The sequence below is a fragment of the Rhinolophus sinicus genome, linkage group LG06 (genome assembly GCF_036562045.2).
Source record: "Rhinolophus sinicus isolate RSC01 linkage group LG06, ASM3656204v1, whole genome shotgun sequence".
In the NCBI taxonomy this organism is placed as follows: Eukaryota; Metazoa; Chordata; class Mammalia; order Chiroptera; family Rhinolophidae; genus Rhinolophus; species Rhinolophus sinicus.
The window spans coordinates 96,783,251-96,798,908 of NC_133756.1; positions in this window are offsets into that span (position 1 = coordinate 96,783,251).

The window sequence follows — 15,658 nt, forward strand, 5'->3', positions numbered from 1 at the left end:
CCACCCCCTCCTTCCGTACAAACCACTAAAAAGCAGCTATCAACCTCCAAAGCAAACCAAAGACGGACTGTTTTGACTCGCAGGTGGTGAGGGAGAGTTAGGCTCTGCCCAACAAAAAAGGGAAAGGGAATTTTGGAGGATAATTAAGGTTTCCATAATATTTCCCCCTTGTTAACTTGGGGTCATCGATGATATGCACTTCAGAAATACATGGCTGAGACTGAATAATCCTTGTTCTTCCATCCCTGTCTTACACTCGTATTCTTTTTTTGGCTAAGTGGGTAAAGTGGTTTTGTCTGCCATTTGGCTAGCAGGTAATACCTAGACATCTTCAGCATTAGGAAAACATGGTGCCTAGTACATTCCACTTGTGGTCTATGAAAGCTAAAGGAATTAGAGTCAAGCTTCAACATGCCCTAAGCACCATGCGGCAAATTAAACAATTCTCCACCTAGGTGGTATAAGTGTTTGTTTGTAAATGTTTTTGTTTTATGTTCACTTCAAATATATCTGCAAAAAGAGGAAAACATACTTTTGCTTGTTTTAAATCTTGTAGATATGCCCATACTCATAATCATCTAGAAAATTCTTTTCTGTAAAGAGACCTGGTTATACATTACAGGGATTAAGTGAACTCTAAAGTCAAATAGACTTTGGTTTGACTCCTGGATATGTCTTTTCCTAGCTTTGTGGCCTGGGCACATTATAAAACCTCACTTTACCTTAGTTCCCTCACTTGAAATATGGACACAATAGCAGCACTTACCTCATTGGGTTGCTAGGAGATGAGATCATGCATATAAAGAGTTGTGCACAACATTTGACATGTTGTAAGCTTTCAATAAATGTTAGCTATTACTACAGGATAAAGATCTTTATTATAAAATAAAATCATTTTTTCACGGCATATAGACTTTTCTTTCAATAACCAGTACTTAATGGGGTTCACCGTGCCCCCCACTGAATACAGCAGTAACAGGTGTTCTTTTTGTCATTTTGGTAAGAGATATGCTGTAAGTGAATGAGGGTTTGTGACCATGAGAACCTTGGTGAAGGTGAAGTGAAGCCTTCCCCTGTAGGATGCCACAGCCCAGGGGGGACTCAGTGGGCCTCACAAAAGTCTCTCCCAGTGTTTCCCACCCAGAGTTCTTAACTTTTGCTACCCATGCAGAGGCAGTGGGAAATACTGCCTCGTTATCAAGCACTTTGAGGCTCTTCTACTACTTGGACAAGAGTGAGATTTCTCCACTTCAGCGTCACTGATGTTGGGCTTGGAATATGGTTTTCAAACAGATTGTCCAAATTGTTAATTCCTGTGGGTAGGAACATTGCTCTGTATAATCCACATCAAAATGGCATATATACTCAAGTGCTTAGTACATTGTAAAACAAACTATTAAGAATATGTTTAATGTTTTATATAGTTATAATGAAATTTGTTCTGAACTAAAAATAAGAACATATGGTACAAGATTTTAAACATTTTGAGAGTTTAAAAAATTTTTTAACTTTTAAGTTTGAAATAAGTTTAGACTTACAGAAGAGTTGTCTTGATAGTACAGAGAGGTTCTATATACTCACTTACCTAGCTTTCCCTAATATTGACATCTTACACAATCATGGTAGAGTTAGCAAAACTTAGAAACAAACATGTATAATACTATTAAGTAAATACAGGCTTTATTAGGATTTCACCAGTGTTTTTCCACTAATGTCCTTATTCTGTTTCAGGGTCCAATTCAAGATAATATGTTACGTTTTATGTCCTTTAGTCTATTCTGTGATGGTGACATTGTCTTTCCTTTTCTTTCATAAACTTCACACTTTGGGAAAGTATCGGTGAGGCATTTTGTAGAATGTCCTCTTTGTCCCAGTTTGTGTGATGATTTTCTCCTGATTTAATTAAGGTTGCAGATTTGGGGGAAGAATATTGCAGAAGTGATGTACTCTTCTCAGTGCGTTATATGGTGGGGGTGGGGCGGGTACAACATGATATTGATATATTTTCTTACTGGTAATTTTAACCTTCATCACTTGGTTCAGGTGCTATTTGCCATGCTTCTCTACTGTAAAATTACTTTTTTCCTTTGTAATTACTAAATACTTTGGTGGAGATATTTGAGGCTGTGTAAATATATCCTTTTTCTTAAACTTCCCAGCTAATTTTAGCATCCATTTGTTGATTTTGCTTGCAACAATTGTGTGGTTTTCTAATAATGATTTTTATATTTCTCTCATTTCTTCTACATTTATTAATCAAAATTCTTCTGTAGAGTTGCTTCTTCTCCCCAATCTATTCGTTTAATCATTTACTTATATCAATATAGACATATATGTTTGTTTTATTCTTTGTGTTGTAGTATTATCATTATTTATTTTGTTGTTCAAATTTGGCTATTGGGAGACCTTTCAGGCTGGTTTCTGTGTTCTTTTAAAATGTTGCCTTATTTATTTATTTATTTATTATTTATTTTTATTTAGTACATCCTTACTCCAGGCATATCTTGTATTTTCCCTGTGCAAATCCTGGAATCAATCACTTCCCCCAAAGCCCTGGTTCCTTTTATTAGACAGTGACATTTAGAAACCAAGATCTGAGTGCCAAATCCTGTTAGTAGACAGAGTAAGGAAATACATGTATGTGTACTAACCCACATATTCATTTATACTCATTTATCTGTGTGTGTGTATGCATATATATTTTTAATTTTAATTAAATTTTTTTTATTAGTTTCATGTGTACAAAACACTGTAATAGTTAGACATTTATCATTTATACCCCTCACAAGTGATAACCCGCCAGCCCCAATCTACTACCACTCTGACATCACACACAGCCATTACATTTCCACTGTCTGTATTCCTTATGCTGTGCTCCCCTTCTTGTGATATATAAAATCGTAGTTGACATTCATTATTGTTCAGTTTCAGCTTTAGGTGTACAGTGCAGTGATCAGACATCTACACCATCCCTGAAGTGGTCTCCCTAATAAGACAAGTGTCCATTGGATACCCTACAAAATCTTTACAACATTATTGATTATATTCCCCAAATTGACTTGTATCTCTGTAGCAATTTAGTGGTTACCGACTGTGCTTTCTAATCCTCTCACCTTCCTGCTTATCACCACCCTCCCATCTAGCAACTCTCAGTTTTTCCTCCATGTCTCTGAGACTGTTTCTGATTAGTTCATTCACTTATTCTATTCTTTATTTTCCACATATAAGTGAGATCGTATGGTATTTGTCTTTCTCTGTCTGACTTATTTCACTTAGCATAATGTTCTCTAGGTCCATCCATATCATTGCAAATGGTAAGATTTCATTCTTCTTTATGACTGAGTAATACTCCATTGTATAAATGCACCACTGTTTCTTAATCCAGTCGTCTACCGAAGGGCGTGTCTTGGCTATTGTGAATAGCACCGCAATAAACATAGGGGTGCACAAATTTTTTCAAATTAGCATTTTGGAATTTTCTGGATAGATACTGTGGGGACAGAGCCCCAGAGAGCAGTTTCCAGGCTCTTGGCCTCACATGGAAAGGTGCTGGCTCAGGTAGTAAATGGCCATCAACTGTGATTGGATGGCCATCAGCTGTGGCTGGTTGGCTGTCAGCTGTAACCAGTGAGCCATTGGCCACTAATATAATTGCCGTGGCTACGCTAGCAGAAAATGGGGGCTAGCAAGAAATGGTGGCTGAGCTAGCAACAGTGGATTGCAGTTAGCACGGAGGAGTGCGGGATGCGGATTGCAGAGAAGCAGACAGCAAGTAGCAGATCGTGTGGCTCCTACTTCCTGTGTCTCCAACCCAGCCGCCAGCGAGAATATAGTGGTATGACACCTCTACCTATGGCTCCGTGGGTGTTCCTTTTTGGCCTCACCATATCATGCGTTCCTATGTGGGGAGTGGGAGCTGAAACCCCGCCTGATACCCCGCATGACAAATGGTGCAGTGAGCAGGGTATGGTGCCAGCCAAAGCTCTCCGAAGGGCAGTGGAGCAGTTTGTGCATATGAACACTTAGTCTCAGAAAGAGGAGCATCTACTGGAGAGCTGGACCCTTGTGGAGGGGTGGAAAGACGTGGATGGTTGCCCAACCAGCATAGACCGGAGAAAGCAAAGGTCGTTGCGGCCCTGTGGGCTGGGAAGTGCTTGCTGAGGCAGCCCAGATGCAGGACTTGTCCCAGGAGGAAACGCTTGCTGAATCCTCTGTGGGAGGTGAGGGTGAGGTCAAGGTCGTCCTTCACCCCCAGGACAGCCCTGGTGAATGACTATGGACTATGGGGAATTGCTTTCTATCCCTAATTTAATGGACCATTTGACTGTTTGCTTGGGAACTTACCACCATGTAGTGGAACTGGCAGATGTTTGCTTTTGTGGCTTGACCAGCCGCCATCGAGAATATGTAAGCACCTTGACTGTGGGCTGCTGTTGTTCCAGCACGGTACCCTGAGAGGCCTTGGCTGTGCCCAGAAAGTCAGGCTGTGCCCAGAGAGAGTGGCGGTGCCCTGAGAGGCCCTGGCTGTGCCCAGGAAGCTGGGCTGTGCCCAGAGAGAGTGGCAGTGCCCTGAGAAACCCTGGCTGTGCCCAGAGAGCCTGGCTATGTCCAGGATATTGCATTCACCTCCAGGCTCCTCGCACAGGGCCCCTCGCGGAGGATGCTTGTCCATAGATTGTGAGGCGAGACCCAGTAGGGGTAGAGTGTGGGGACAGAGCCCCAGAGAGCACTTTTCAGTCTCTCGGCCTCACATAGAAAGGTGCTGGCTCAGGTAGTAAATGGCCATCAACTGTGATTGGATGGCCATCAGCTGTGGCTAGTTGGCCGTCAGCTGTAACCAGTGAGCCATTGGCCACTAATATAACTGCCGTGGCTACACTAATGGAAAATGGGGGCTAGCAAGAAGATGGTGGCTGAGCTAGCAAGCGTGGATTGCAGTTAGCACAGCAGATTGCAGCTAGCAAGGGGAGTGGGTCGGCTGGCAGAAAAGCGGACAGCAGGTCGCACGTCGTGTGAATCCAGCCTCCCGTGAGACTATAGTGGTGTGACTCCCCTACCTATGGCTCCGTGGGTGTTCCTTTTTGGCCTCACCATATCCTGCGTTCTTATGTGGGAAGCGGGAGCTGAGACCCTGCAGGCCGCCCTGCACGACAGATACCCAAGAGTGGAATTGCTGGGTCATAAAGTAGCTCCATTTTCATTTTTTTGTGATGCTTCTATATTGTTTTCCATAGTGGCTGCACCAATCTGCAATCCCACCAACAGTGCACGAGGGTTCCCTTTTCTCCACATCCTTGCCAGCACTTGCTGTTTGTTTATTTATTGATGATAGCCATTCTGACTGGAGTAAGGTGGTATCTCATTGTGGTTATTTGCATTTCTTTAATGAATAGTGAGGTTGAGCATTTTTTCATACGTCTGTTTGCCATCTGTATGTCCTCTTTAGAAAATTGTCTCTGCATGTCCTCTGCCATTTTTCAATTGGGTTGCTTTCTTGGTGTTGAGTTGACTGAGTTTTTTAAAATAAATTTTGGATATTAATCCCTTATCAAATATATCATTGATAAATATCTTCTCCCATTCAGTAGGATCCCTTTTTGTTTTATTGATAGTTTCCTTAGCTGTGAAAAAACTTTTTAGTTTGATGTAATCCCATATGTTTATTTTTTTTCTCTTACTTCCATTGCCCGAAGAGATATATCAGTAAAAATCTTACTCTGGGTAATGTCTATAAACTTTCTTCCTATATTTTCTTCTAGGTGTTTTATGGTTTCAGATCTTACATTTAAGTCTTTAATCCATTTTGAATTTATTCTTGTATATGGTGTAAGGAGGTGGTCCAGCTTCATTTTTTTGCATGTGTTTGTTTAGGTTTCCAGCACCATTTATTGAATAGACTGTCTTTACCCCACCGTAAATTGTTGCTTGCATTGTTGTAGATTAAATGACCATATAGGCATGGATTTATTTCTGGGCTCTCTATTTTGTTCCATTGATTCATGTGTCTGTTTTTATGCCAGTACCATGCTGTTTTGATTACTGTAGCCTTGTAGTATAATTTGGTGTTAGGTATTGGGATACCTCCCACTTTGTTCTTATTACTCAACATTGCTGTGGCTATCCGGGTTCTTTTATGGTTCCATATAAATTTTAGGATTATATGTTCTATTTCTGTGAAAAATGTCCTTGGTAGATTGATAGGAATTGCATTGAATCTGTATTGCCTTAGGCAGTATGGACATTTTAATGATATTAATTCTTCCTATCCACGAGCATGGTATGTGTTTCCATTTATATATTCTTTAATTTCTCTCTTCAGTGTCTTATGATTTTTTGAGTACAGGTCTTCTACTTCTTTGGTTAAATTTATTCCTAGGTATTTTATAGTCTTCGAAGCAATTGTAAATGGGACTGTTTTCTTAATTTCTCCATCTGATAGTTTATTATTGGTATATAAAAATGAACTCATTTCTGAATATTAATTTTGTATACTGCTGATTTACTAAATTCATCTATCAGCTCTAATAGTTTTTTGGTGGAATCTTTGGGGTTCTCTCTATATAGTATCATGTCATCTGCATATAATGATAATTTTACTTCCTCCTTACCAATTTGGATGCCTTTTATTTCTTTTCCTTGTCTGATTGCTATGGCTAGAACTTCCAGAACTATGTTGAATAGAAGTGGAGAAAGTGGGCAATCTTGCCTTGTTCCTGATCTTAAGGGGAATAGTTTTAGCTTTTCCCCATTGAATATGACGTTAGCTATGGGTTTATCATATATGGACTTTATTATGTTGAGATATGGTCCCTCTATTCCCACTTTCTTAAGAGGTTTTATCATAAATGGCTGCTGGATTTTGTCACATGCTTTCTCTGCATCTATTGAAATGACCATATGATTTTTATTTTTCATTTTGTTAATGTGATTTGCACATTAATTGATTTGCCGATATTGAACTAACCTTGCATACCAGAAATGAATCACACTTGATCATGATGTATGATCTTTTTAATGTATTGCTGAATTCTGCTTGCTAACATATTGTTGAAGATTTTTGCATCTATGTTCATCAGGGATATTGGCTTATAGTTTTCGTTTTTGTAATGTCTGTCTGATTTTGGGATCAGGCTGATAGTGGCACATAAAAAATATTTGGGTGCCTTCCTTCCTTTTGGATTATTTGGAATAGTTTGCGGAGAATGTGATAATTCTTTTGGGAATGTTTTGTAAAATTCTGCTGTAAAGCCATCTGGCCCAGGGCTTTTGTTTGTTGGTTGCTTGTTGATTACTGATTCAATTTCCTGGGTAGTAATCAGTCTATTTTAATTTTAATTTTTTAAGGAGGGCATAGCTCACAGTTGCCCATGAGGGGATCAAACCTGCAACCTTGATGTTATTAGCACCACACTCTAACCAATTGAGCTAATTCAGCTAACCGGCTACCTGTGTGTGCGTGTGTGTGTGTGTGTGTGTGTGTGTGTGTGTGTGTATTTATATATATGTATATATACACATATTTTTTTTAAAGAGCTTTTTTTCTCTTAATTTTTATTGGGGAATATTGGGGAACAGTGTGTTTCTCCAGGGCTCATCAGCTCCAAGTCGTTGTCCTTCAATCTAGTTGTGGAGTGCAGCTCAGCTCCAAGTCCAGTCACTGTTTTCAGTCTTTAGTTACAGGGAGCACAGCCCACCATCCCATGCGGGAATTGAACTGGCAACCTTGTTGTTCAGAGCTCGTGCTCTAACCAACTGAGCCATCTGGCTGTCCCCCTATATATATATATTTTAAAAGCATGAATTCATGCTGATACCTCAGACTCCAATCTAGCACCACAGATTTTATTCTAGAATTCCCCATGTTGTGCGGGGCAGCCTGCGGGGTCTCGGCTCCCACTCTCCACATAAGAACATAGGACATGGTGAGGCCAAAAAGTAACACCCACAGAGCCATAGGTAGGGGAGTCATACCACTATAGTCGCACTGGAGGCTGGATTCACACAATGTGCGACCTGCTGTGCGCTTTTTTGCCAACCGACTGAATCCACTCGACTCAACTCGACTCAACTTGACTCAACTCACCAATCAGCGTAGCCGCGGCAGTTATATCAGTGGCCAATTGGCTAACTGGCAACAGTTGATGGCCAACTAGCCACAGCTGATGGCTCTCTACTACCCGTGCCAGCACCTTTCCACGTGAGGCCGAGAGCCTGGAAACTGCTCTCTGGGGCTCTGTCCCCACACTCCACCCCTACCGGGTCTTGCCTCACAATCTACGCGACAAGCGTCTTCCGCGAGGGTCCCTGTGTGAGGAGCCTGGATGTGAATGCAATATCTTGGATACAGCCAAGGCTCTCAGGGCACTGCCACTCTCTCTGGGCACAGCCAGGGTTTCTCAGGGCACCACCAGTCCTTCTGGGCACAGCCAGACTTCCTGGACTTCTTAGGGTACCACCAGTCTCCTCCTGCCCTCCTGGCAGGCGGTACTGTCGCACTGTAACCACGCACCAAGGCTGTGGCAACACTTGAGGAGGGCGTGAGCATGTCTGCGTGTCACCGCTTTCACCACCCAGATCCAGAGACGGAACTCTCCAACCGACGTCTGTAAACAGAGGCCATGTAGCATGTCCACCCCTAGAATATATTCTGGAATGGGGGAGATGTAAACCCTGTAGGTACGAGGGGGAAGCCTTCCTATACCCAGTGGTAAGGAAAAGGCTTTCACAGTCACAGTCTTTCCCCCGTAGTCATCAATGCAGATTGCTGGTCCGGGGAACAGTTTTGGGTTCCCATAAACAGGACTGCAGTCTGCGTCAGTGTCACCTAGGGCCATAGCCCTCTGCGCATTAGAAGGGGACCAATGTATGGACAGTTCCACGTGGGGCCTCCGGTCCCTGCTCGTCCCCTCTGACTGGGTACCTTAGCCCCACCCCTAATCAAGCTGAAAGGAGTCGGCCTCAAGCGGCTGCATGAAATCCTGAAGGGACACGGGTCGCACTTTCCCGGACTTCTCCTTTAGGCTTCTCTGGAATTGCTGTTCTGGACATAACTGTTTCCAAAGTTCCAACAACAGTGCATTGGGTTGTCAGTCTATTTTCTCCCGATTGACCCCTGCTGCCATCAGATCACGCTACATCTGTGCGCGCGTTACTCTCTGAGGCCAGCGACCTTGCCCCTTTACTTTTGATTTAGGCTTCCAGATCTCAACTGCGCGGACCTCCTGTCTTAACTTCCTTCACCTCTGGCTTTCAACATTCCCTAGGGTGGCCATGGCAGTTGTAACTTCATGGATCCGTTGCCCCACATAGGGCATAAGAATGGCGACCAAGGATCCAAAAGCACTTGCAGGTGCAGTATCCAAAACCAGATCTCTCATGCTGGCTGTAAAAAGCTTGTCATCTGGACCCTGCATATTAGGGTTGAAAATAGCATGTCTCTTACCCATTTCACGGATGATTTGAGTAAGTTCCGTATATGACTGCCATTGACTCACAGTATCTGGCAGCTCGCCAGCCTGTCCCCATACTGTGCGTACCACAGCAGTGAGCCACTGCATTAGAGAATGGTTGCCCTCGTCTTGGGCCAACCTATGGCAGTTCTGTAACCTTTGTTGCAGTGATTGATGCACTGTCACGAAGGCTAGCTTTTCCATCTCGCCTGGGGATCAGAGAATGTTGTCTGCTCCCTCATCCCATAAACGTAGTAGCCAAGCCGAGACTGGCTCTCCAGGGTGCTGTAGGCACTGCCTTCCTAGCTCCTGCAACTCAGTGGGAGTGTAAGGGGTGTAGGTCGTGACACAGCTCAGTCACAGCTGGGTTGCCGGCAGCAACAACTCCGGGGCCCAAATGTTGCTCACGTTTTACCCTTTACTTCAAGATTGGCCGGGCTTGGAGTTGGGAGGTACATTGTCTCCACTCGCTTCCTCTGCCTCTGCCTCAGAGTCTCCACCGTGGGGCTTCTCCTCTAACAGGCAGACCTGAGCTTCCAGTGCCTCCAACCGGGACACCTGGTCTGGCACCTGGGCCACTTCATTAAGCACATTTTCTGCGTTGAGACTCAAGGCCGTGAGGAACATCCAGCCCACATGGCTGGCTGTAGCCTTCGCCTCCTCTGGCAACCGCTCAACCAGAGCCTGCAGGGCCCTCTCCATGCTGGCTAGAGAGCCATCCATGTCCTCCCACCCCTCCTTGGGGGTCCAACTCCTGAGAACAGTGGCCACTGGACACCACACACTGTGTGGGGGCCACACGTCCTCCTGCCCAGAGTCAGACTCCATTCCTACCTGGTTGGAATCTTGCTCGCCATGCCAGGTGTCTGAGTGGGTGGTGGCCTCAGTGTATAATGTCCATAATCCTCGGAGCCTAAGGCCACAGCAGATCACCAAAATGAAGGCAACGCCATCCATAGCCAAGAGGGTGGTGTGCCAGCTGGAGGTTGAGTCTCCCAGGCAGACTGTGCCTCCCGTTCCCAGTGTCACTCCTCATGGTCCTCCCGAAGCTGAGCTCTCACACGCACAAACTGCTCCATCATGCTTTGGTAGGTTTTGGCCAGGCTACGGCAGAAATGGGAATATTTTGCTGCCAGCACCCAGATGCTTGAAAGCAGGGGAACAGCAGCAATGGACTTGGCCCTGGCAGGTCAAAAGCCCCCACTGTCAGTGGTTGGGTCTGATAGCCCCATGGGGGGCAGGTTTGACTCATGATTTGCAAGTGACGCCAGGGGTGGTGGCTGAGTGGCCACCTCAAGTGACTGTAGTATACAGAGGTCCCGATACCGGGATGATTTTGCGAGGAAACTATGTGCTCTCACTATGGCCTATTATGGGGTCCCCTGTTCTGTTACATGTTGAAACTATGCAAGGGACCCCAAGTACTGCCATAAAGGTCTGGTACTACAAACCGGGAAAGGTGCCAGTGGCAGTGACCCTCCTTTCCCAGGACAAAAAGCTAGCATGTATCCTCCCAGATGGAAGGGATTTGCCATTGTTGGTTCCTAAGACTACCGTTTCTTTTCGTCCGTAGGTGTCAGTAGGCTATTATGGCACAGGGACCCTCGCAGAAGACGCTTGTTGCGTAGATTGTGAGGCGAGACCCTGTAGGGGTGGAGTGTGGGGACAGAGCCCCAGAAAGTAGTTTACAGGCTCTCGGCCTCACGTGGAAGGGTGCTGGCTCGGGTGGTGGATGGCCGTGGGCTGTGGCTGATTGGCCGTCGGCTGTGGCCGGTTAGCCGATTGGCCACTGGTATAACTGCTGTGGCTACGGAGGATTGCTGAGAATTGCCGAGGAGCCGAGCAGAGCTGAGCAGAGCCAAGGAAAGCGGAAGAGGAGAGCCGAAGAGAGAGGAACAGAGTCGAGAGAGTGGAGGAGAGTCGTCGGTCGGTCGGTTGACAGAAAGGCGGACGGCAGGTTGCACGTCCGGTGAACCCAGCCTCCAGTGAGACCATAGTGGTATGACTCTTCTATCTATGGCTCCGTGGGTGTTCCTTTTTGGCCTCACCATATCCTGCGTTCTTGTGCGGGGAGCGGGAGCAGAGACCCCGCAGGCCACCCCGCCTGAAAGATGGCGCGGCGAGAAGGCCTCCCCGCCCGACAAATGTTGCAGTGAGCAGGGTCTCCCGCATGACAGAAAACATAACACTACAGTGTGTGAGAGAATGAAAGTCTGCAGTCGGAGAGAAAATAAAACATTCTACCAACACACACTGGAAAACAAGAGAAAGACCTCTTCCTATCAACCTGTTGCAGAACCCACTCCTGTAGATGTCTAGGAAGAGACATAATAAATCATTAATTGCCATGAATAACCATGACAACAAGACAGCTCTGAAAGTGAAAAATATCCAGAAAATGAACTTAAAGATATGGAAATATGTGACTTAAATGACAGAGAATTCAAGATTACAGTTTTGAAAAAACTCAATGAGATGCAAGAAAATGCAGAAAGGCAGTTTAATGAACTCAGAAACACAATCAAAGAACAACATGAACATTTTACCAAAGAGATTGAAATTTAAAAAAAAGAACCAAATAGAATTTCTGGAGATTATGAACTCAATAGAAGAAATGAAGAATGAAATAACCAACTTAGGTAGTAGAGCTGACCAGATGGAGGAAAGAATCAGTGACGTTGAAGATAGAAACCTGGAAATGACACGGATGGAAGAAGAAAGAGACTTGAAACTTAAAAGAAGTGAAAGAACTCTACAAGAACTTTCTGACTCCATCAGGAAGAGCAATATAAAAATAATGGGCATACCAGAAGGGGAAGAAATGGAGAAGGGAACAGAGTATATTCAAACAAATAATTGACGAGAGCTTCCCAAACTTGTGGAAAGAACTGGATCCTCGAATCTAAGAAGCAAGTAGAACACCTAATTACCTCAATCCCAACAGGCCTTCTCCAAGGCACACTGTATTAAAGCTGTCAAAAATCAACGACAAAGAAAGAATCCTCAAGGCAGCCAGGGAAAAGAAGACGGTAACCCACAAAGGAAAGCACAGTAGATTATCATCAGATTTTTCAGCAGGAACTCTATGGCCAGGAGGGAGTGGAACCAAATATTCAAACTATTGAAAGAGAGAAATTATGAGCCAAGAACAATATACCCAGCAAAGACATCCTTCAGATATGAAGGAGGAATAAAGACCTTTCCATACATACAGAAGCTGAGGGAATTTTCTAATATACGACCTGCACTATAAGAAATACTAAAGTACGCTATTCGACCACAGGGACAATTTGTGGCAACCAAAACATAAAAAGGGGGAGAGTAAAGGCCTGAACGGGATTATGGGAATGGAGAATGTAGGCATGCTGAAGAAAATGGAATACTCTAAATATCAAACTTTCCTTCATATAAACTTAATAGTAATCTCTGAAAAAGAAACAAAAAACGAAAAACAGAAAGAAACACAAAAGCCCAGAACTGAAATATATACTGTAATAAAAGAAGAAACAGAGGGAAACATCATAGAATACCACCACACAGAAATAACAGACAACAACAAAAAGGCAAAGAAACAATGGAGACACAGTCTTACAAGAAAACTAAAGATAGAATTATAGGAAATCCTCACATATCAATAATCACCCTAAATGTAAATGGACCGAACTCACCAATAAAAAGGCACAGAGTAGCAGATTGGATCAAAAAACTAAACCCAACCATATGCTGTCTCCAAGAGAAACATCTCAGCTACAAGGACAAGCATAGACTCAAAGTGAAAGAGTAGAAATTGACACTCCAAGCAAATGGTATCCAGAGAAAGTCAGGGGTAGCCATAATGATATCAGATGAAATAGATTTCAGGGTGAAAAAGATAACAGACAAAGATGGACATTTCATAATGGCAAAGGGGACTATACAACAAGAAGACATAACAGTCATCAAAATTTATGCCCCCATTCAGGGAGCACTGAAATATACCAAGCAACTACTAACAGAACTAAAGGGAGACATTGACCAAAAGACAATTATACTAGGGGACCTAAACACATCATTGACAGCTATGGATAAATCATCCAAACAGAAAATAAATAATGAAATAGTAGTCCTAAATGACACATTAGATGAAATGGACATAATTGACATTTATAGAGCACTTCATCCTAAAACATCAGACTATACATTTTTTTTTTCTGGTGTACATGGAACGTTCTCAAAGATAGACCATATATAGGGACATAAAACTAGCCTAAGCAAATTTAAGAAGATTGAAATCATACCAAGCATATTCTTTGATCACAAGGCTTTGGAATTGGATCTCAACTACAAAAAGAAAGCAGGAAAAACAACAAATACTTGGAGATTAAACAACATACTCTTAAAGAATGACTGGGTCAAAGAAAAAATTAGAGGAGAGATCAAAAGATACATAGAAATAAATGAGAATGAAAATACAACCTACCAAAATTTTTGGGATGCAGTGAAAGCAGTTTTAAGAGGGAAATTTATATCATTACAGGCCTATCTCAAGAAACCAGAAAAATCCCATTTAACCTCACGTTACCCCTGAAAGAACTAGAAAAAGAAGAACAAATGAAACCTAAGGTCAGCAGAAGAAAGGAAATAATAAAAATCAGAGCAGAATGAAATGAAATAGAGAACAAAGAGAAAATAGAAAAAATTAATGTGACAAAGAGCTGGTTCTTTGTAAAGATTACCAAAGTTGACAAACCCTTGGCTAGACTCACTAAGATAAAAAGAGAGAAGACACTAATAAACAAAATCAGAAATGAAAAAGGGTAAGTTGTTACGGATGCCACAGAAATACAAAGGATCATTCAAGAATACTATGAAGGACTATATGCCACGAAATTCAATAACCTAGAAGAAATGGACAAGTTCTTAGAAACATATAGCCTTCCAAGGCTGAACCATGAAGAACTGGAAAATCTAACAGACTGATCACCAGTAACGAAATTGAATCAGTCATCCAAAACCTTTCCAAAAGCAAAGAAACCATCAACCTAATAAATAGGCAACCAATTGAATGGGAGAAGATTTTTGCAAATCGTGCCTCCGACAGGGGGCTAATATCCAAACTACACAAGGAACTCATGCAACTCAACAACAAAAAACAAACAAACAACCCAATTGAAAAATGGGTAGAGGACTTAAACAGACATTTCTCCAAAGGGGACATACAAATGGCAAACAGATATATGAAAAAATGCTCAACATCACTAATCATCAGAGAAATGCAAATAAAAACCACAATGAGATATCACCTCACCCCAGTCAGAATGGCTATCATCAACAAGAGAAATAGTAACGAGTGTTGGAGAGGCTGTGGAGAAAGAGGAACCCTCATACACTGTTGGTGGGAATGCAGACTCGTGCAGCTGCTATGGAAGGCAGTGTGGAGGTTCCTCAAAAATTTACAAATAGAATTACCGTATGACCCAGCAATCCCTCTCCTGGGTATGTACCCAAAAAATCTGAAAACATTTATACATAAAGACAAGTGTGCTCCAATGTTCATTGCAGCTTAATTTAAGGTGGCCAAGACATGGAAACAACCAAAATGACCTTCGATAGATGAATGGATAAAGAAGTGGTGGTATATATACACAATGGAATACTATTCGGCAGTAAGAAAAGATGAAATAGGACCATTTGTGACAACATGGATGGATTATAGTGCTAAGCGAAATAAGTCAGACAGAAAAAGCAGAGAACCATATGATTTCACTGATATGTGGTATATAAAACAAAAACAACAAAAGAACAAGATAAACAAATGAGACACAAAAACTCAGACAATAGTTTAGTGGTTACCAGAGGGTACGGGGGGAGGGTGATGGTAGGTGAGGGTAAAGGGGATCAAATATATGGTGATGGAAGGAGAACTGACTCTGGGTGGTGAACACATAATGGGATTTATAGATGATGTAATACAGAATTGTACACCTGAAATCTACGTAATTTTACTAACAATTGAAACCCCAATACACTTTAATTAAAAAAAAAGTTTGGCTAAGTGTATGATACAGAGAAGGTCCCATAAAAATCATTTAATGATAGCTAATAATATTAATAATTATAGATAATTATAAATAATTATTGGCCCCATGTCATTCAAGATCCCATTCATGTTCCACTCTCTTAATGGAAACTCACACCCCCCCAGGTACCTATGACCACTTCCTGAATTC